Genomic DNA, 24605 nt, shown 5'->3' with positions numbered 1-24605 from the left:
AGAAAGTAAAACGACTGTTAAGTGAAGATATTTCCAGGCCATTTAAAGACACAAAATAATAAAGACACAAAAAGTGTATTCATTAATATCACCAAAAACCTCTGTTAGGTAAGCCTTGCCAGCCTGAATGAAAACATAATGTCCCCGCAGACTGCAGTGGTGGCCAAGGCGAGGCTCTCCAGACTGGTCCGCAGTGAGACAGTCTTATGTGTTACCAATTACCCGCCATTAAATTTACCAACGGGACTGCAGTAACATGTAATGATTAGGAAAATTTGGCCTTAACTTTGTGTGTGTGTGTGTGTGTGTGTGTGTGTGTGTGTGTGTGTGTGTGTGTGTGTGTGTGTGTGTGTGTGTGTGTGTGTGTGTGTGTACTTGCCTCTGTCTGTCTTGTCTCTCTTCATAACCAGACCAGCATGGTGACAAGTTTGGCTAAAAGATGACATTACTGAGAGAGAGAGAGAGAGAGAGAGAGAGAGAGAGAGAGAGAGAGAGAGAGAGAGAGAGAGAGAGAGAGAGAAAATACAGACAGACAGACAGACACGGAGAAACAAAAGAAAAATTTTGAAACACCACACCCAACTACATCACCCACATGGAAGACTACAGCAAATCATACCATACCAGTATTCACCATATGATTACTGTAATTGCCCTAACTAGCGGAAGCCCAAGTCCAACACCAGTAACCCTCCGTAGAAACTCTTATTCGTGAGGGGTCAGTGAAGGAGAGCCTAGAATAGAGTGGTGGGCGGTTCTGAGAAGGAAAGAGGATGGACAGTCTAGAAGAAAGAGATCCAGGAAGAAAAAGTATCCTGGATAAAAGAGAACTAAAAGACGTCAAGGGAAAAAAAAAAGAGGATGGAAAGTGGACGAGGAACACCAGAAAAAAAATATATAGAAAAAAAAAGGTGGGGAGTGGAACGAGGAAGACTTAAAAAAAAAAAAAGATAGAGGAAATAAAAGACATCAAGGAAAAGGTGAATGGAGAGAAAATGAAGATGATCAGAAAAAAAAAAACAAGAAAAATGGAGACAAATAGAAGACATTAAGGAAGAGAGAAAAAAAGAAAGAAATAAAGGGAAAAAATCTAAGGATGATGAAGGCGAGAGAGAGAGAGAGAGAGAGAGAGAGAGAGAGAGAGAGAGAGAGAGAGAGAGAGAGAGAGAGAGAGAGGACAAGGACACGTAGAGACGATGCTGCTGCTCCTCCACGTCCTCGCCCCGTCAAGAGGACACAAGAACCCTCCCACGGCTCCATTTCAGAACGTCAATCCTCTACAATTTACAGACAATTTCATCTTCCATTAGTTTCGGCTTCACTTGCAGACTTGTTCTCGGGGTCCGACGGCCGTCCTCTCTCTCTCTCTCTCTCTCTCTCTCTCTCTCTCTCTCTCTCTCTCTCTCTCTCTCTCTCTCTCTCTCTCTATTACATTTTCTTCTCCCTCCTTTAATCTAGTTTTTCTCATTGTTTTTTTTATTCAAATCGTTGCATTTTTATTCTGTGTTCTTTTGTTTTCTTTTCACGTTTTCAGTGATTCTTTTTAATTCGTTGTCATTAATTATATTTTGTTCTTATTCTTTACCTATAGTCGTCTCTCTCTCTCTCTCTCTCTCTCTCTCTCTGGACATCACCGAGGAGTCTGGCTTGGCTTTCCTCCTCCTCCTCCTCCTCTTCCTCCTCCTCCTTTTCCTCCTCCTCCTCCTCCTCCTCCTCCTCCTCCTCCTCTTCCTCTTCCTCCTCCTCTTCCTCCTCCTATATTTTCTTTTGTGGAGTAACATCGGCAAATAAAAGCGTAATGGACCAGCAAACTGTATTGAAGCGCTGCCTCCTTCATGCGATCCTCCTTCTTAATGTAATTTCTAAAGTTGATAGATAAAGAGAGAAAAAATACACGAGGACAAAGCTAAACGTATGTATGTATGTATGCTGGAGTTTCGATTGCATAGGCTTTTACGTTATGTAAATATGTGTCTTTTCTGTGGCGCACGGGGCAAGGAGAGAGAGAGAGAGAGAGAGAGAGAGAGAGAGAGAGAGAGAGAGAGAGAGAGAGAGAGAGAGAGAGAGAGAGAGAGAGAGAGAGAGAGAGAGAGAGAGAGAGAGAGATTGCAACTAACATAAGCAAAATACTGAAAATTATGAAAAAAAATATAATTAACGACAACGAATAAAGAGACGAAAGAAAAAAAAAACTACTGTAACAAAAGAAAAAAAAAAGCACTAGACCAAAATGTTTATAGAGACACTCGTTTAATTGTATGTAGCTCTTGAGAGAACATAATATATTTCGATGTCAACTTCTTCGACGTATGATAATGAAAACTAGTTAATATGGTGAGGTAATGAATGAACGAAACAAATGAAATTTCCTCTTATTATTATCATTGTTGTTGCTGTTGTTGTTGTTGTTGTTGTTGTTGTTGTTGTTGTTGTTGTTGTCTTGATATAGTTGATAAAGAGGATAATGTGGTAGTGATAGATGTGATGCGAGACAGAAGTGTTTGTGGCGGAGATGGTCATGCTGGTTGTAAAAGATGGTTGAGGTGGAGGAGGTGGAAGCGGTGGTGGTTGAGGCACGTGGGGCAGCAGGAACAGAGGCAGCCTCCCGTCGGACTTAGAACAATCCTCTTATTGAGCGATGGAGCCACACGCCACAAAATGGTGAGCCCTACGGCCCCTGGGGACCCTTGCTGCACCCCCTCTCTGCCCCCTCGCTGACCCCCTCTCCGTCCCCCTTGCCGACCCACTGGTCCCCGTCGATTCAGGTTAATGGAGAGCCAACCATGTCTAACTATAACTTATACTTCATATAAATCAAAATAAAATACAATATAATATAAGCAATTTAGCATTTCTCTTCCCTATATCTTCGTTGTGTGCCGACCGACCGACCGACCGATCTATCTACCTGCTTGTCTTGTCCTGTCTATTTCTCTAATGCTCACGCTAAGCCTATTCTGAACAGGGCAGGAAAGATCGCGGCCACACTCACCCTTGGGAGATGAAAATATTGCTCTCGTGTTATTGGTGGTCTGATCCGAGGCGCGGGGCACGAAGGGGAGGACTAGGGGAAGGGGAGGTGGAATGTGGGGATAAGGGAAGGTGAGGAGGAGGAAAATGGAAAAGAATAAAGAGAAGGATACGTATTTCATTTTTTTTTCTCCATAAGTACTTGGGTGAAACTTTAATAGCGAGATGTGCTCCCGTTGCGTGTGTGTGTGTGTGTGTGTGTGTGTGTGTGTGTGTGTGTGTGTGTGTGTGTGTGTGTGTGTGTGTGTGTTTGTGAGGGTAAGTTTTTTCTTCTTCTGAAATAACCAGCACCAAGGAAACACAATTTCACGCTGTAATATCAAGATTTTTTATCTCCAACCTTACATGAAAAAAAAAAAAAAATCTGCTAAAAGGTCAAAGGAACACTGAAAAAAAAAAACTCCCTTTCGACACACCTACACACACACACACACACACACACACACACACACACACACACACCTGCACACGTACGCATACACACCGCAAACCACAGTAATATCTAATGAGTAATGTGTTGCAGCGAGGGCGGTGTGTGAGTGCGCCTGATGCGAGCTGAGTGTTAACACGGACTCGCCAAATGTAGCTTCAATTCCGACTTACAGCCTTTGATGTTGGCAGCTGATATGGACTTGCGGACCACCCTCAGATACCCGACAGAGGGCACCACTGGGCTCCCGCTGCGCTGTGGAAGTAGAAGGGGACGCTACTCTACATGATAGACTGAAATATCCTCAAGGAAAACGCAGCAGTAACATAAGTAGTAGTAGTAGTGGCAGTAGTAGTAGTTTCTTTCCTTCACTGCCTCCACTGTCATCTGTACATGTCTATTTCTAGCCTACGCGTAATATTAACAATATACGTGGCAGCGGATAATCTTCCACCCAGCGCTTCATATTCTAATTCTCTTTTGCTACGAACGTCACTGCGCTTCACTCAGCCTGGTGTGGTTGATGCAAGGCTGTCCATCTAAGCACACAGGCAGCTGGGGATACGAGTACAGGGAAGGTAGCGCTTTCTCGTAACCCTTGCTGGTGTCACAGATCTCTTTGTCGCGGAGCCATAACTCAATCAATAGTACTAACACGCATACAGGCGGTGAGCGGTGAGGTAACGCAGCCTGTACATAAATCTTCAAAACCTGAGCACCTGATTTTAATATACTAGGAAATATTAGGGGATAAACGTTTCCATCATTCATTTAGCCTGAAAACCAAAATGTTGTAAAGTATGTAAATCTAAATAAAGTAAATAATGAGGCGTCTAGTTTAAGGAATAATCAGTTATCTAATCTAGAGCAAAACTATTGGTTGTGTCTTTCATCTCATTGTTGCAAGACACACGACAACAATAATTCAAATGTGTAATTTATAGCTGACGTTTTTTTTTTTTTTTTTTGTGATTTTTTAATGGTTCACAAGAGCCCTCCACATACACGTGACAAGGTGATCAAGCTGGAGCAGGTAATGAGAATTTTGCTCAACATTGACTAGATGTGCGATGATTCAATATTATCTCCAGTCAGGGTAAGATGACATTACAGGTGACATTAGCGTCCATAAATGGCTTAAAATACTCTTCTCGTCTTCCTACACATTAATACTAGCAAGGGGATGTATTAATGTCACGAGGAAACGAACAGTAATTAGGAATACTCATAAGAGTCATTTGTAAAAAAAATTTCGTTGATAAGTAAGACTAGAATGACGTAAAAAGATTAATCAGTAAGTTGCTCTTGTTTAAGCTGTGGAGAAAATAAAAAATCCTCTTACAGCTAACGTTTTCAATTTACATTCTGAGCAGGAAGCAACCTGACTGCAACAGGCGTACAGGGAATAAAGACAAATTATTATTTCGTCCATAAAAAAAGTCATATAAAATCCAAAAATTAAAATGTTCAATTCAATACATATATAAAAAAATAACAGTAAAATGAAATATAATAAAATCGGTCAACCGTTTCCTTAAAAAAAAGTTAGTCGCAATATTCCCTGGGGTGTTTGTGAGGCCAAGAAATTTTGCACAATCCCTCAAGATGCGGTGAGTGTGGGCTAAGGTTCCTGGCCACCCTCATTACTCACTCCTTGCGATCTCCTTGAATGGCCTCGCGTCTTAATAGGGAGCAACTGCCAATGCATCGCCTTGGAGTCCCCGCGAACCACTGAATGAGACGAGGCGATTTTGTTAGCGGCACACACAGGCGGGTCAGAATCCAGGTGGCCACGAAAAGATACTGAGTTCGATCGTGATTATTATATACGAGTCATTAAAATGCATGTGATAAAGCATGGGAAGGAGAAATGGAAATAAGTGAATAATGGATACCGGTTGTTTGTGAGAATGAAATGATGCGTCACTTCCCCTCAAACTTTTTTTTTTTTTAAATGATTCTCTCTCTCTCTCTCTCTCTCTCTCTCTCTCTCTCTCTCTCTCTCTCTCTCTCTCTCAACTAATTTCCTATCCTCGTTTCTCCCGTTTTGACACCCTCAGTCTTTCCTTTTTTTAATTTATCTTGTTTTTTTTTTTTGTGTGTACAAAACGCCAACACTCTCTCCTCTCACATCACGCACACAAGCATCATCACAGAACAACAGCACCAGACATAACAGATTTACACCGGCGGCAACAACGCATGACGCATTTCCTGTGTTGCGCTAAGATGTATATACACAGGTGGAGACGCAGGAATGAACCTCAGGAACATGGTAAGGAAGATTAACTGGACGCTAGAATACATACATCTGACTGAGAAAAAATATAAACGAAAACATGGTGAAAGCTACTAGGACTCTTTCGTGGCTGTAGTGGTGATTTTTTTCTTGAGGCTGCCTAAGATAAAAGTTTAATGAATTTCCTTAATAATGAAGACTATATTTCCATATATATATATATATATATATATATATATATATATATATATATATATATATATATATATATATATATATATATATATATATATATATATATATATATATATATATACGCTTCATAATACCAGTCACATTACACACACGTGCTTTCAAATACAGCTCCTTCCCACATTCAATGTTTCAGTACAATGGCAACTGATCCCTAACGGAGGAGGTTGTGGGATATAGGTAAGCCGGGTCGTCGGGTAGTTTAGCAGCTCTGTCCTCCGTCTGGTCCTGGCCTCTACCTGGCCCTTGCACGTTGTCTCACTTGTATGTAAGTAAAAGCTCTTTTGTGAATCCCGTAGGCTTTCCTCGTAAGTCTAAGAAACAGTTGAAATCACTAACATTTCTTTGTTCAGACACAACATCCCGTCGGAGTCGAATACGGAGAAAGAAAACTGAGTTTGACCAAGTACGATTTTAATAAGTATATGATGTAATGGAAAAGAGTCTTAATTTCTTAACTGCCCAAATGTGGTATACTGTTCCTATGTTCTTATTATAACATCACAAAAATCACAACGATTGCAAAGGCGGCAGAAAGTATCCTTATTTTGAGGTGGTGTACTACTGGCTATTATATATTTCCCTTCAAAACACGTGAGATGCAGATCAGAGGTGCCAAGAAACAGTTCCGTAAGATCTATCTATTCAGGCAACTGACAGTCCCGCCGAGGGTTTCTAGGTTCAAGAGTGGGCGTGTTAGCGGGTGGCCACTGCACAGAGTCACGCTGTCGTCTGATTATGAGGAAATTTTGGTCACGATTAGAAGACGAGTCACGAAAGTTTTAATAAATCCACGTAGAAAACAAATGACAGCACTAATGGTTCCTGATTACCTACATTTCGAGTAATAATGATTAACTAGAATATCTTCCCATCCCAACTCCCACCACCACCTTAACTGTGTGCAAATAATCAAGCGTTAACTTTGGCCTCAGTGCCACTTTCTTCTCACTCTCTGCCTAAACTTTACTACTGTATATGGCTGATGTATTTTTCTCAATATCTCTCTATCGCTCTAAAAGAATCGGGTGTATTTGTCTATATCCCGACACTCACAGCCATCTATCCTCATACACACCTAAGCCCATAAACAAACACCCACACACACACACACACACACACACACACACACACACACACACACACACACACACACACACACACACACACACACACACACACACACACACACCTTTATGTACCCACACATGGTTAACTTAACGTGCTGATGTAGATGGTGCTATTAAGTGACATTACTTAATTTTTTTAAAAAGTACATCAGAAAAAAATAGTTAATACAGAACAAGTGCATCACCTTTAGCCAGAATCGTGTATACTAAAGAACACACACACACACACACACACACACACACACACACACACACACACACACACACACACACACTTAATTTTCCGCTACATCACATTTCTATATCAATTTGCTTGTATTTCAATCCAGATAGCATCATTCTTTTAATACATATACTGGTCTCTACTTAATTTGCTGGTCTTTCTCTTACTATCCTTCCATCTGTTTATTTTTTCCTTGCTGAGATGTAATGAAATTCTTGGAAAAGGCACACGACGACAAAAAATAAGAAAAGGAGCTGCAAGAAAATACGATAGAAATAATAACTGAGGAGGAGGAAGATAAGAAGGAAAACGGAAACAAAAAGAGAAAAATAATAAGCAAAAATGAGAAGAGAGGAAAGGAAAAAAATAAGGCAATGATAAAGAAGAGAAAAAAAGGGAGGAGGAGGAGGAGGAGGAGGAGGAGGAGGAGGAGGAGGAGGAGGAGGAGGAGGAGGAGGAAGAGAAGGAGGAGGAAGAGGAGGAGGAGGAAGAGAAGGAGATGAATGAAGAAAAGAAAAAAAGTAAGAAGAGAAGCAGAAAAAAGAGGAAAGAAAGAATAAGATAAGCATGAAAAGGAGAAGGAGGAGGAAGAAGACTATAGGAGAGAGGTTGTGAGGAAGAAGAGGAGGAGGAGGAGGAGGAGGAGGAGGAGGAGGAGGGAGGGAATGGGCAGCCTTGCAGAGGAGAGAAGAGGTAACACTATCCTGCTCTAGATATACTGGATGCATTAGTAACTCGCCTGCGCTCACACACACACACACACACACACACACACACACACACACACACACGAGTATCAGGAGAATGCTGATAAATCTAAAACAAAATATAACAAAACATTTCTTTCGTATGTTACTCAAGTTATAATATTTCAGTCACCCAGTAACTTTCATGTCTGTGTATTTATGTATTTTTTTTTTCCAACAACAAACAAGTATTCTTACGTATTGGTTTTATACTGAATACGAGTAATGGTTATAATATTTCAGTAACTCAATAACATTCATGTTTGAGTCTATATATATTTTTCAGCAATGTATTTCTGTGTCTTGTATTTATGCTGAAAACGAGTAACGCTAAACATTGGTATGCAATCAAAATTAAGTTCTATTATTCTTCGTAGAGGTGAGAAAATTTGTTGGTGACTGTAGTGGGAATAATTACGAATGAACATTAATTTATGTCCACCTACAATGTTAGAATTGGTGCAACCAGGAAAAGGAAAATTAGTACATTGAAAAAATTAACCAAAAGAGGAACTAACCTTCTACGCCTGCGTTGCATTTTTATTTTATTTTAGGATTTACTTGGTAAAATGATATTAACTATATATATATATATATATATATATATATATATATATATATATATATATATATATATATATATATATATATATATATATATATATATATATATATATATATATATATATATGAATGCCGACGTTTGGAAGGACAATGTGAAGAAGAATGATTCACTTGATCTAATCTGAGTTGTAGAAACACAAAAGACGCAGTGAAAGGTAACAGAAAAGAATAGGTCACTTAAATTACCATTGCTTTACACAATTCAATTCAGTGGCACAAGAGAAATCTGAGATAACTAAACTATTATGTACTTTAATTTTTTGTTTTGTTTTGTTTTTGTTTTTGTTTGCCAGTGACAGAGTGATTGAACGATTGATATAAAGACGCGGTAACAAGACAGTCACATGGCGTGTGCTCGTGTACACCAAAAATAAAGCTTATCAATATCTGTTCTGACGTCTTGCCAAGTGTGTAAGTATACATTTCTTGTCACGACTGTTTGCTATACCTCGTTGGAGAACTAATGGAAAATAAACAAATTAGACTGAACTAAACGCTTGTCCTTGACGAAGCCTTGTATCAAGGTAAAACGTTCAAAAAATTACGAAAGCTTAGGGATCGAGGCGAGATTTTTGCCCTACCTTCTTCTTTGGGGCTGGTGGTCAGAGTGGGGGCTCTACGTGAAATGAATTATGCAAGATTAGGGATTAAGGTCGGATTTTTTTTTCGTTTTGTTTTTTGGTATGCATGAATTCATAAGATTCTCTTTGCAATGTAGGAGAGAAGACCGCAAGTGTATTGCAGGTGTGAGCGGCCGAATACTCCAGAGGTGGACGTTTTAGCTTGAGGTAAGACTTACGTGTCAGATGTATAGATGTGTAGATAATTTTGTATACAGTAGGATGCGTTTTTTTTTAATATATATATATATTTTTCTTCCTTTTTGTATATGATATAAGTATAGGCTTTTTAAAACAACATAAAAAGTGTTGATTTAAGACTCTTGTTATATTAGTTTAAATAAAAAAAAAGATGAAAGAAGAATATGTTAGTGTTGAGAGTTGAATCCTCAGTAGTGTATTTTTTTTTTTATCAACTGATTTATCTTTATTATTTCTATTTTTATTTATGAGAAGTATCTAAACAATAATTCCTCACCAACACGTGTTTCCCACATCCTTCACATGTATCAAGACACTTCCGGAAGCAAATTCGTCAATCTTTTGGAAACTTTGTACGACCAAGTTTTTGAAAGTGGCATATTGGGTCTTTTTTCCAATTTTTGTAACCTTGACCAGCGTCTTGAGACGTAAGAATACGGAAGATGACAATCTGAAATATGTAATCGTTTGAGTTATTTCAAATTTTCATCTGCCATTAAAGGAAAACGCTCAAACACTCGGAGAAAGAGACAACTGAGTGATTCTGTTCACTTTCATCCCATCTTTCGTCTCTTTGAAAGTACAAGAAAGAAAAAAAAATCAAGTATGCACTTCCTGTTTATCTTTGTAAATGCCAACATGCATAATTGAATAGCGCATAATTGTCCCATGCATACACGTCTCCTTTCTTTGTTTCTTTGCTGCTTCTGGTGTGACGGACGGACATCAGGCAGCCGTTGTTTTTATTCCTGCCGCTCCTAACAACAAATTTTGCTCACCTCCATGAATGGAAATTAATCTTAATTCCTTACAGGTATTAACGGTTACTTACTCGTACACTGCTGGTAACCCGAAGTATATGAATGCTACTTTTTATTTATTTGGTTATCTTTATACCAAGCTTACTGAATGGATGACTGTTACAGAGGAGGTATCGTAAGGGGCATTTTGTTTTGGGAGCATCAGCGGATTCTCCTGTGTGTGGGAGGGGCTGAGGGATGGCCACAGTAACAACCACCCACGCTCACAGAATATTACAACACTCCGGTTCGAGTTCAGCTCATCTCAAATCTCTCAAAAGACTGTCCTTGCCTCCTTAAAACTGACAGGTCATGAGAGAAAGAGACTGCTGAACACGAAGCAAACAATAATCAGTATACTTTCAGCCATGCATATGCGAAGAAAAAAAAAAATCTGAGTAAACATGTAAAGACGTGAGCGAATTTCATGAGATACCTGAAAATCCGCTTAAAACTGTGAATAACGAAATGATGAATAACCTCCTAACTCGTAGGTCTATGAACCTTAATTAGATTCAAAATAATGATGAAATCTTTATTTTAGGTTACATTACCTTACCGTACTATTTTCCACAGGTTGAATATGAACATACTGTCTTCCTTGACATTGATATTGCCATGCATAATAATAAATATACTTCCAGACTGATATAAGTACAAGCAGATGATTAGGAAACAAACGAATAAACTTGCGGATTCAGTGCAAAAAAAAAAAAAATAAATAAATAAAATAAATAAATAAATAAATAAATAAATAAATAAATAAATAAAATAAAATAATTAATAAAGACACAAAGCTAAGTGTGCTGGATTCAGTTCAGTTGCCTCTCGAAAGAACATCTTCTGCACAATACTCGTATATACGTTTCCTTAAGAGAGATGTGCACCGGTGGGTGAAGAAGTGATGCTACTCGCCTTGAGCTTAACAAAAGACGAAATTGATCAAAATTGACTCCATGTTACCCTCTAAAGGTCATTTTCTGATTCTCCTTGTATTGTTTTTTCACCCATCTACCTACCTATCTACCTACCTACCTGTCTATTTATATATCAATTTACCCTTTTATTTATATACCTCTAAACCTATTTACCTACCTATCTTTCTAGTTCCTATTTTCTATATCCATTTACCTTCCTGTTTTCCTTTTATATACATATTCAGCCGTATTTCCATTTCCTCATGAAGGAGAAAGACAAAGGGCTAAAATGCTTTCCCAGCAGAACAACTTGACCTCTCATAACAAGGCTGACACCACCACACAGGGTACGCGGCGTCTCTTCACAGTAAGTACACACATATACACAACAAACAGCCATAAAGAAAACTCGGGTACGGGGTGGAAACATGGGATAGATGCGTAAAGGAATAACAATAGAAAAATCATCAGGTATCAAGCTAACAGATACCACATACCGTAAATGATCCAAACATTAGAGAACTTTAGGAGACACCAGGCATCGAAATGAACAAGAGTAAGGCACCACAGTAAACATGTACCAGGAAGGCACCAAACACAAGCACTACGTAGATGAAATATGAAAATGATACCACAGTCATATTTCTCAAAATATGGGATCAGAAAAGAGACAAACCCTGGAAAAGTTACTGCACCACAACAAAACAACGAGAAAATATGGATGAAATTTAATAAAAGTAAGTACGTATGGTTGAAATTATATATATAAAAAAAAAAAAACAGTGAAAGACAAGACAACCAAGCCAAGGAAAGGCACTTGAGATAAATAAACGTAGATTTAAAATAACAAGAAAGGTAAACCAATGGAGATTAACCACGAAAGACGAAAATAAAACAAAATAAGTGATGAAAAATTAAAGAAAAGAGGGATTCATTCAAATAAAAACAAACTGAAAACTAGGAAGAAAACTTAGAAAATCACCGAATATATATGCAGGTATAACACCAACAATTGGATCAAGTCAATATTAAGTGAAAGTAAGACTAAGAAAAGCAAAATAAAGAAAAAAAGTTCAATAACTTAGAGAACAGAACAAAAAACAGTAACATACTAAACTCGAAACACTCGTAATCAAGCAAATAGAACAAGTTAAAAGTAAAATCGAGAAAAAAAAAAAAAGAAAAAAAAAAAAATAATATATATATATATATATATATATATATATATATATATATATATATATATATATATATATATATATATATATATATATATATATATATATATATATATATATATATATATATATATATATATATATATATATATATATATATATATATATATACAACTGAAAACATAGCACCAACACAAACAACCAAACCAGCATAGGTGAAGAAAACAAATTCAAGATCACGAAAATAATGATTATACAGCGAAAGGTAAGATAGACAGGGAAAGGCAAACTGAGACACAGAGATGACAAGCCGAGGGAATGTTAGTGAGCAGAGGTTGAGGTGCAGAGGTGAGGAGGGCCGCGCTGCACACACTCGTTAGCAGGAGGTAGGCAGTTATAATGAGACCCAGAGACAGGGAACTACCCGAACAGGTTTCTCTCGCCCCCATTGTTGCGTGGGAGAGGAAAGGTGTATGGGAGGGACCCGTGGCCTTGTCCTGTTTTCGTTTCTCTCTCTTTCACTCTCCTTCTTTCTCTCCCTCCCTACCTCCCTCCCTTTCATTCAGTCTCTGGAAAGGGGTGGTGGTGGGGATGGTGGTATGTTGCTCTCTCTCTCTCTCTCTCTCTCTCTCTCTCTCTCTCTCTCTCTCTCTCTCTCTCTCATGTGAAGAAGAGTAGTAAATGAAAGATTGAAGAGATTTAGTAATGACAAGTTTTTTTTTATCCGTCTTATTTACCAAACAAATAAAAAAAAGTTAAAAGTTTTGCCTACAAGAAGTGAAAAATCACGTGGAATATTTTTTGCTTACTTTTAAACTTGAATACGAGAAGGAAGCTGCTTTTCGGACACCAAAGATGGACATACCCAAGTAAGCAAGACAGATTAACAAGAAACCATCTTACACAACATGAGACAATTAAGAGGTGTAAAAGTTGGAATAAAATAAGATTAAAAAAATAGACAGACAGACAGACAGACAGACAGACACAGTTTATTTGGCTCAGACTTTTTTTTACAAGTATGAAGCACAAGAGTGAGAAACGGAAAGAAAGGAGAAGATCTACGTAGAAAGAAGAAAAAAAAGAAAGAAGAGAAAAATGAAGAAGGAGCAAAAAGAAGAGGAAGAGGAGGAGATCGATACAGAATGAACGCGAGAAAGTTAGAGGACTCGGGAAACAAAAGAGGCAGAGGAGACAAACGGAGATAAAGAGAGGGAAGGAGGTGAAAAGAGAAACAGAGGAGGGGATGCAGGGGAGGGAGAGCACAACAGACAGGACAAGTGGTAAGGGGCGAGCGGCTCTCAATGGTGAACTGGAACCTGTTTGCCTCGACCGGAGTGGCTTAGAGGCAGCGAGAAGCAGCAGGGGTGTGATTATGCACAGGACAAGGATAGGAGGGGGAAGGATGGATGGGTGGATGGCACATGGGTTGACAACATGGAAGATGGGAACGTGGGTGAGTGTAAAGAGGATGGTATGAAGTAGCAGGGGTGTGATAAAGCATAGGATAGAATAGGGAAGGATGGCTGGATGGATAGGTGGACTTGGTAGTGTATAGGTGATGGGGTCGAGGATCATGGGGAGTGGATGTGGGTGACTGTAAAGTGGATGGTATGAAGGTTTTTAAGTGAATGACTATGGATTACGATAGAAGAATGCGTGACTAATAGGGAAGGTGACTGTCTAGGTGGTTATGATTATGGTTATGTGAGGGGGATGGTATAAATGATTAAGTGGATGTGGGTGGTGGATGTCTTAAGTGATGGGATGAATGTGGTTGGGTGAGATCTATATGGATGTAGTGGACGGTGGAACGGGTGATGATTGTGTGGGTGGATGACAGTGCGAGGTAGTTATTAAGAGTGGTTTGGAATGAGCACGTGGATGGATGGGTGAGGCAGACTGTGGGGAGGTGGCGGATGTAGAGTGCAGGTGGACAGATGAAATGGATGGTATAGTTAGTAGTAAACGAAAATACTGAACTATTGGTAAAAAAAAAATGAATAAATAAATTTTAAAAATATATAAAATAAATGAAAAATAAAATCAATTAAACAGCTGTATAAATTTCACGTACAGGCAGACTTAAAAATGATGTACGAACAGTGAATAATGAAACGACTTAAATATACACATATCTAAACCACAAATCACATTTTTAGTAATCTGAAACTATGTGAGGAGGAAAGGGAAGAGAGGTATGGAGTGACAGACAAGGGTAGAGGGAGAGAGGGAGGTAGGGGATGGTGGAGAGGTGGATTGAGGGAGGGAGAGAGGGGGAGGGAAGATAGGAAGTCTACGTATGCATCACCTCACCTGTGGCACACACCTGCGTGAGGGAGAACGGACGGCAACAGGAGTCACTCTCCCTTTGAGGCGTCAGGCAGTGGTGAGTCTCTCTATATTCATTCACTGACCACACCTTATTTTTATTCATCGTCGGTCACTGTCATCATTCTTCTGCTCCTCCTCCTCCTCTTCCTTCTCCTCCTCTTCCTTCTCCTCCTCCTCCTCCTCCTCCTCCTTCTTCTCCTTCTTCTTCTTCTCCTCCTTCTCCTCCTCCTCTTCCTCCTCCTCCTCCTCCTCCTCCTCCTCCTCCTCTTTCTCTTTCTCCTCCTCCTCCTCCTCATCATCATCATCATCATCATCTTTTTTTTAAATCAACTGCATAACAAAGGTCTCCAATCTTCTCCACGCATATCTGTCGGATGGCCGTCACTTCCACGTTAGGTTAGTATAACTACCAGATGATGCCAGTTGTTTATAGTACGCTAAGGAGATGATTTCCGTAAAAGGAATGGTGAGCAACGCAAGGAAAAGTTACTAAACGATATAGAATCTTGGTAGAAACGTGTCATGACTATTTATTTATTTTTTTTTCTTTCTTTATCCTTCTTTAAGAGAGCAATGAAAAGTGACTATTCCTACAGTACACTTGTCACATGAAAAGAGGAAAACTTCATGAGGTGAATCGCTCGTTTTGGGCGAGGTATTAGATACTCAGTGACGGCTTGCCAACAAACTATTTATAACCAACTACTGGTAAAGAACTAATGGACTGGAAGGGTATAATGTTGGTATACTCTTATTTTAAATGTCAAGCTATAAAAAAGAAAGCTAGATAAATATAAGGGAAACATTTCGCAATAAAATTTGTTATTCAGCAGTTCAACAACAAACATATCAATAGTTCGAAGAGTACAGGCCTGGCACACGTGAAGACTAAGCCACTGAAAGTATATGAATATGAAAGTAGATGACTATGTGTGAAACATTAAAAAATGCAATAGCATTCAAGTTTCCTTCTTGTACAAGTTGATGATGATGATGATGACGATGATGACGATGACGATGATGATGATGATGACGATGACAACAACGACGATAGCAATGACAACCAGTGTATGTATGGAATTCACCAAAAAAAAAAAAAAAAAAAAAAAGTATGAGGGGCAGCGGACGAGCAGGCGGAAGGAGACACAGTGAGTGCCGTGGCAGCCACCCGCCAGGCGCAGGACGCAATGATGATGAAAGTTTGCACCCTGAATGGCGTCAAGGAACAGCTACCTTGGAACATCACATGAAAACAATGAAGTTAATTAAATTATCGATTACGACCTGGCATACGGGATGTGGCACGCGAGGTCCGCAGACTTGGTGTGAGAACCTTCCCTTTACCACCCCCCACACCCCCTGCCCCTTCCTCCCGCTCTCTCCATCTGGTCTGGCCTGTCAGGGCGGGTGACGGGCACAGCTGTCTCCTGCAGGGCACACCAGCCGCACGGGAGTTGGTATTGGAGCACTGGGAGGAAGGGAACTTACCACCACATCAAGCAAAGCCTCTCCCACTTCCCCAAGACCACCTCAAAAAGATATTATCACGTGGTGTTTATAGCCAGATACATAACTCTGCCACCGACACGATTATAAATATCACCAAAGAATAATGTGAGCCTGGTGAAAGGGTAGTGGCCATAAATATTCATGGTGACGGTTCCCTGCAGCTCCAGTTTATGTCGCTCCCTTACTCATCGCTGTTTTCTGCGTCCCCATTCCTGCTCCCGAGTGTATCTGAGACTTGTCCCACGCGGTGGTGGCAAGGCTACACCCGACCTAGAAGCAACACTACACGCTGGTAACACACCGAACACCCCCAACCATTTACAATAATAATACTCGGACAGCTAAGTGAAAGGAAGGAGGGCGGGGTGTGTGTGGGTGGGGGTGGCTCCTGCGTCTTGAGGCCCTCCCACCCTCCTTCCTCCCTGGATCCGCATCTGACAGTCGTGGACTAACAATGCCCCAAGGGCCCCCCACTACTTGTAACCAATGTTGCCAGAACAGACTCTGGTCCGTCTATCCTATACACAATTTTTGCGAGGGGATTAACTCAGGACCAAAGATATTTCTGTTTCCTAAACATTAAAATTTATCTTGCCTTCCATTATACAGATCCACAAATAAAAGAAGAGTTTATTTTCCTTGAAGAAATTGGCACTGTCGAACTTGTGGGGGCCGATCATTGGCAGCGCTGCGTGTACCAACCAGCATGGCCTTCCAGAAATTCACGGGACAATGTCTTGCATCAGAATCCAGATTTCCAGCAAGGGGCAAGGGGGAAATTCAGCTATGGTGACTTTCCAGGCCTGGTATATTTATTCCAAGCACGTTTAGCCCTTGTCGACCCCAGGGTCTAACCACAGGAGCGAAATGGGCTGGACACGTCCCAAGCCTTTCCGTATATACGTCTCCTGCAGGATTACCGAGCAATTAGCATGTTGCAACACGGAGAATTATTCATCGCCGGGAGCCTTGGTGGGCAGCCAAGAGCAAACATCACGTGAGGTTTCATACGTAACAGTCAAGGAATAGTCTCCCTCGCCCTCTAAACCCTGATGAACAGCGCGCTGCGGGCTTGACAAATATAACACAGCACGAAAGAATTCCATATCGATTTTATTGTCTACTTTCCTCATTTGCGTTGTGCCGAGCATCGAGGAGGCAGCGGGCGGCGGTCCAGCACGCCAGCCAGCCACTGCTGGATAACCCGCTTCCTTCCTTCCACCAGTAATTACTCCCGGATTGGTGAGCGGCGCGGCCCTCCATTCCACTGTTTTAAATGCCTATCAAGACTGGTATTCGATACGTGAAATACAACACATATTCTAATAATGTGAAATGTGCAGAGAGGGACCAACATGACAATGGAGAACATTCATTAGTGAGAGGTAGCATCAATTGTGGCCTGTGGCTCGCACGGCTGCCGCTGACGGCCCCTCCAGCTTGCCAACCGCACACCACTTATTTCTCCTCGTCTAATGTTTGCTCTCATCAAACCTCCCTCCACCTGAAACACTAAATAAAAATATGAAAAACATCCTTATCGCGTGGTAAAACAAAAACTGAGAGCCGGGGAGGAAATAGCAATAAAACTAGAAGCTTGAGGGAAGAGAGCGAACTGGTAGGTGGACAACACTGCCAGATACTCCGCCCCTGCGCTCTGATTGGTGGACGCTGGCCGCCCTTGTGGCCTGGGGCGTCCGTAGGCCTCTCCCAGCAGAAGCTCCCTCCCTCGCTTCGCCTTCAGTAATTATGTACACCAGGTAAGGGCTGGAGGGGTCTGCTTTCCCGCCAGCCCCACTAATTATGAGAGCCGTCCCTCCCTCCCCGGCTGTTGTCTCGGTGAAGTGGTTGTTGACCTGCGGTGAGGGACGGGTTAAGGCCGCTGTATTTATATACGTGTCGCTTCACACGAACAGTCCACACCAACAAAACGCATCACCTCCCGCGCCTTTGGAGGAAATCCTCGTCCCGCTGCCTTACCTCATGCTCCGCTGCCATGCGTCTCCCGGGACGTCGGCCACCAGTGCAAGATGCTGCTGCTCGGATCATTAATGAGCGTTGACGACTCTATCAGGATTATTCTTATGTCTCGCCGCGCTATGCTGTGTACACGCTGGGCAATGCAGCCACGTACCTCTATTGGAATCATAATTAAGCACGACCTTCCCGCCGCGATCGCAGGCCCGCCTCAGTTAATCAAGTACCCGCTTTTGTTAACACTGTTTGCCTTCACGCTTTCACTCAAATGTTTAACTTCAACTTTTCTTTACACCAAAAAAAAAAAAAAAAAAAAGTCGGCATGTAAACGCGGAGTAGTACGCGAGTGTGTGTGTGTGTGTGTGTGTGTGTGTGTGTGTGTGTGTGTGTGTGTGTGTGTGTGTGTTTGGGGGGGGAGGTCTTTCCTTTCCCTTCCTTTCCCATCCTTACCCCCGGTCGATTACTGCCGGCCGCAAATTTTTCTGGGCAAGATATGAAATAATCCCTAAAATGCTGAATACATATTTGAGGAGCATCACTCAAGAAACGCCAGCCGACCATACACATCTGAGAGAGATTAAGAGGGCAATGGCGCGGGAGGAAATAAGAGTTTTCTCGTTTTCTACGACGACACAGAGGTGGAGAGACTAAGCGGGAACTCCTGCATTCTCCCGCTCGCTCTCCTCGGCTCTTCTCTGCGCTACTTTCTTGTCACCATACAACTTTATTCCTTTTTCCTTTGGCTTACTTTGTCGTCCCACAATCTTGTAATCTTTTATCTAACATTACATAGTCATGGCAGTAATTTTTTTTTATATATTAACACTCATACCTTGCAACACATGCCAATCTTGCAAGGTAACACTACTTTATATGTGGTAAACTTTAAGTAAACAAGAAAAAAGTACATTTGCTTGTTTCGAAATACTGTCAGTCTATGAAACTTCACTAATAACAGTTTCATAAACGTTCTACTTTGTCTACTTTGCTTCCGAATATGAAACGAGGAAACACTACCTTACGGTATACATGGCAAACTTTATTAGAAACCAAAATAAAATCACTAATCTTGGAATATCGTATCTTTAGAATTGGCTAAGTTCCCTTTTTGTGAATCCTCTCTTCTCTTACCAATATGAAACGAGGCAATACTAACCTAAACGTAACAAACATTCTGACACCAAAACATATTCCCTTGCTTGTCTTAGAATACTGTCTGCCTTTAGAATTTAATTTATTATCACTTTCTTTAAATGTTACAAATAAATAACTTAATAAAACAATCCAATACTACACCACATACGGTAAACTTTCTTAAATGTAAAACTGCAATCATTAGTTTGTCTTGAAATATTGTCTTGTCTTGAAACATTGTCTATTCTCAAAACTAGTTTGTCTTGAAATAGTTTAACTTCAAAATTTATTTTCCTCTTTGCAAATTTATTTTCCTCTTTAGAACTAAAATGTCTAGATAAAGATATTCACACAAAACAAAGTTAGGTTTAACCTTCACATGGGATACTTTCCACGGTCTAGGGTATTGGGTCACTCCTTTCCCCTGAAATACTGCCTAGAAAATATGATTGTCTCTTCCTTTTATGAACATCCCAAATTAAAAATAATACCAGTGGAAGGGGAGTAAAGTGCCTAGAAATATCATCCACCTTCAGTAAGTTTAACAGAAAAAAAAAATCATCCACCTATACAAATATACGTGTCAGAATTACGCTTGACAACTGCAGTACCGTCCAGACTCTAGACTCAAGTAACTAATATGCAACAGAAATGGAGGACTGAGGGATGCGATGCTGGGTCCTGTTAACGCTAAGACGCAAGCCAGCCAGCCAGCTAGCACTTTCTCGTGGGCATTTGTGAGAGTATTTCCCTGTTCAGCGGCAAGGGAATGAGCATCACTGTTTTCGTGCAGTCTACCGTGTAAGCCTACAGGGGGGCAGGGAGTACAAGGAGGGGGCTGTGGAAGCGATAGCGACGTGACGGGGCTAGAGGACGGGGCTAGAGGGCTGTTCTAATAGCGACGTAAAGGGAAGGTATAGTGTGCTGGGTGCTGCAGGGAGAGGCCGAACTGAATACTAAGGGAGGCGACAATAAGGATATCGATGGCAGCAGAGCGGAATAGTCTTAAAGATGACACAAGAGGGACGACGGACGTAATAAAACCATATCATCTGCGAGTCTAAGAAGATCATATGTAAAGGAATGAATAGTGATTAGAGGGGGAAGGATGGTTAATGTGGTAAGGGTAAGATTCTAAAGTAAATGTGTGATGTTGGGGAGTAATATAAAAACAAACTATTGGCGGATATAAGACGGTAGGGTGGATGAGAAGAGAAGTAGGTAAAAGGAAGAAATTTATGGAGAGAGAGAGAGAGAGAGAGAGAGAGAGAGAGAGAGAGAGAGAGAGAGAGAGAGAGAGAGAGAGAGATTGAGGATAAAAGGGAAGGAAATGGAGTGCCCTTTCTTCCACATGATGGAGACGAGAGCACAGCGAGGCAGGGGGAGAGGGAGGAGCCAGCCTGCCTATGGTCACTGCTGATATCAAGCAGTGGAGGGGAGAGAAGGGGGCGGCGACTCCCCCATTTAGGGCAATACAAGAGGCACGAGAGGGAGGGTGATCCTCTCGAAATCAAATAGCGAGGGGTGGAGATCCATTTAGGAATCGACGGGTGATTGGACCAACACGGTGTGAATCATTTAATATTCTCAAAGGCAAAGAATTTATATGCAAATGTTACGGTTTCTGGCGACCTAACTCAGGGGCGGCACGGCGGGCGTCGGTGGCAGGCTGCAGGAATCCCCACGCTCGTGACGGTGGCGGGGACGCGGCCTCATCCCATTGGAATAAAGACTGGCGCCGATTAGTTTACACTTCCCGGTCTTCCAAAAAAATAGGTTCATACCGAATGGATCTGGGACAAGTGAATATATTTGATTAAGAATAGGACAATATCTCTTCAGTGGGACACTACCACGCGGTGATGATGATGATGATGATGATGATGATGATGATGATGATGATGATGATGAGAGCTATATCTCCTTTAATCGTTTAATATTTTTATATATACTCAGGTACGGTAAACATCAGTAGGTGAAGCATCTTAATGTTTCAACTTTAATCTTTAGATAAGAGTATATGAAAAAATAGTTTCTGCTGACTTGACAGGAAATGTCTCTTTATATACTCGTACCTGTGAGGTGAAATAATGAAATGTTTCTGTTGCCTTCACTTGGTTAACAGTTTTACAACTGACAACAGCAGTGCCATCTAGAGTCCAGCAAAATAACTATCATACTCTATTTCTTGCATGCGCAATACTCAGTCATTCATCCATTCTTGCTTACGTGACAATTTTACAACTAACAAGTAGCGTCCAGTAGGTTCCAGCATCATATCCAACTAATTTCACTTTAAATATGTGCCTTGCCATCGTGGAGGACTGAGTAATGGTGGCAATGTCTCCACCAAACACGCTTCCCTGCGCCACCCACCACCCACCACCCTCTTAGTCTTCCCTGCTCCACCACCAACCCCAACTCCTCTACTTCTGGATATCACATCTGACTGCTACGCAAGGTTAAAGAAAGAGAAGGACAACGCCATCATATGGGCTATTAAAATATACCATACTTGTAAAGAGAATAACACAGGCGGGAAAAAAAAGAAGTCATACCTGGCAGGTCCTGTGAGTGTGGGTGGGTGTGAAAGTGCCAGGCCGGAGTCACCTCTACTTGAAGTCGCTAATTATTACCAAAGCGTAAACCTCCCGGCATTCCTCGATGCACTAAACTACCACTGGGTGTGTCTATGAATGAACCACGGGCGGTCACTAATCACTGGTGTCGGGAAGTGAGGGAAAGCCAGTGTAAGTAGGGAGCGTTCAGCCATGCCTCCTCCCTTGTGTGTATCCACGACTAGCTGGATGGGGGTTGTCTGCTGTGTGCATCTGGCAACGCCTCCGTGCCACTTACACTAACAATGCACACTCCCACATCTAAATAGAGATCATCTACATGCATCTAGTGTTCTTATTTAGCATAGTAATCAGTGCAGGTAAATAAGAAAATTATATAAGTCATTGCAAAGGTTATTTTTATGCATCACAAGTCTTGCTAACCATTGAGGTGGCAGTGCGGAGCAGGACGCGCCCGCCTGTGTGAAGCAGCAAGTGAGCGGGTCTTGAACGCACAGAAACACCTGCCTCGAACCGTCGCAATGATGAGGCGAAACGAATACACGGAAAAAGCCTCGCTCCATGTAGTTACTCATAAAGAGGGGAAGTCGTCGAGTAATTCTGTGTATGTTTTTTTTTCTTTTAATTATTATTTCTTTCGCTCAGTCGGAATTTCATGGAGGAAGCAGGTGCTCCTGTTGCTGGTGGGACGCGGCCGAGCACACTTGTGGGGAGGAGCACTGATTTGCGCTCGTACTCTCGTTAACTGTTCATTTGTCCACTAATTGGACTTTGCGTGCATGAGCTGGAAATAGTCTGAAAAAGGGTGACTCCTGAATGACCTCCGCACATGCACGCCGCGGGAGAGTGAATAGCCCGCCAGCACTAGGACCCTCATTTTTTATGTCGTAGACTTAGTGGAACCCGACAGATCTTTCGGGTTTCCTCTCGAATTCAGAATTCAAAGATTAAAACTGAACAAGAAAATCAGCGACGTGATATATTTCAGATTTATTACTGTGGTGACGCGGGGCATGCGTTGAGGTTGTGATGTTGCCACGACAATGCCAGAGAGCCACCGCGAGGCGTTCAGGAGACACGATGCCTCGATGAGAGTGTAATGCTTATGTTTCTCTGGTTGAGAATAATGAAAACTAATTATGTATCCCTTTGTATCTATCACAGGGGATTTTTTTCTACTACTCCTACTATTACTACTACTACTACTACTACTACTACCATCACCACCAACACTACTACTACTACTACTACTACTAGTACTACTGCTACCATCACTACTACTACTACTACTACTATTACTACTGCTACTACTACTATCATTATCACCACCACCACCACCACCACCGCCACTACTACTACTACTACTACTACTACTACTACTACTATCATTATCACCACCACCACCACCACCACTACTACTACTACTACCACTATTACTACTACTACTACTACTACCACTATTACTACTACTACTACTACTACTGGCACCACCACTATAGATGATCAAACAGCCGAAAGGTGAATTACCAAGAGGGAACCCACGCAAGAAGCACAGTTCTAACAAGATAACAAGTATACGAAACACGCTTTCTCTCTCTCTCTCTCTCTCTCTCTCTCAGATTGTGACAAAGACTGCACTATACTTAAATATACTGTCATTGTAAGACAATTGAGAAAACCAGGATTCCGCTTTTTGCGAATATGTAAGTCCCCCACACAATACACAGTGACCTACCCATGATGCACGTTTTCTTTTACGAGTCTTTGTACTAAGGTTTTCTATAAAACACTGTTGTAAGGGTGACTAAAGTAGTTTTTAATTATACGTATGTACTGTATTTACCTAGTTATATTTACTTAGTTGTATTGTACAGGGCACGAGCCAAAGCTCATTTTGTCATGTCTTCATAACCATATTTTTCCAGTTTCTCTTTAAATATGTGTACACTGTTTGCCACAACCATCTCTTCCTTCAGATCATTCCAGATTTCCATAGTTCGATACGGGAAGCTGTATTTCTTGATGTCTCTCGAACATCCACTCTTCTTTATTTTCTCCCCTTGCCCACTCGTCCGTCTCTCTCTCTTCTCAGTCTGTGCTGCCAAGTCATTTCTGTCTCTTCTTTTATATTGTTTATTAATTTGTACATTGTCATCAGGTCTCCTCTTTCTCTTCTCTTATAGAGTTGGTAATCGCATCTCTTTAAATCTTTCTTCATAGCTTTAGTCTTTCAGTTTTGGTACCATTTTTGTCACTATCCTTTGTATTCGTGTGTGTGTGTGTGTGTGTGTGTGTGTGTGTGTGTGTAACTGAAGCTCGTGCTAATATGTACCATTGCAGAATAAAAGTGAAGTTATATAAATAATTCAGATGCTACTTTACTTCAAGAACTTGGCGTGACCGTTTCCTCTACAATCCAACCGAATATTTTTTTTCCTCACTTTTGATGACGTCATCATAAATTCCTCTATGATTCACGAACTGATGTTATATAGATAAATGGCTAAATAAGATAAAATAGGGAACTAAATTACATAGTACTTTTTCTTAATGCCCTCATAAACCCCGCCCCCCTTCTCTCTCTCTCTCTCTCTCTCTCTCTCTTAGGGACTATTTAATTAACTATACTGCACTGTTTATTGACCTCTGAACGCTAAAGAAACTTTAATCCATTCAAGTTTT

General features: G+C 41.0%; 1 long non-coding RNA gene across 1 annotated transcript in view; it reads right to left on the bottom strand.

The window, feature by feature from the left end:
* LOC135097426 (uncharacterized) overlaps positions 1-22152 on the bottom strand; it is a 46197-nt gene extending 24045 nt beyond the window's left edge. Inside the window, exon 1 of the long non-coding RNA XR_010265693.1 lies at positions 21903-22152. This is a non-coding gene — a long non-coding RNA (uncharacterized LOC135097426). The remainder of the gene's footprint in view (positions 1-21902) is intronic.
* Between the last annotated feature and the right edge of the window lie 2453 nt (positions 22153-24605).

This window comes from Scylla paramamosain, chromosome 4 (assembly GCF_035594125.1).
Source record: "Scylla paramamosain isolate STU-SP2022 chromosome 4, ASM3559412v1, whole genome shotgun sequence".
NCBI lineage: Eukaryota > Metazoa > Arthropoda > Malacostraca > Decapoda > Portunidae > Scylla > Scylla paramamosain.
Note: the sequence above shows the minus strand (reverse complement) of the source record. Positions and strands in the feature narration are given on the sequence as shown.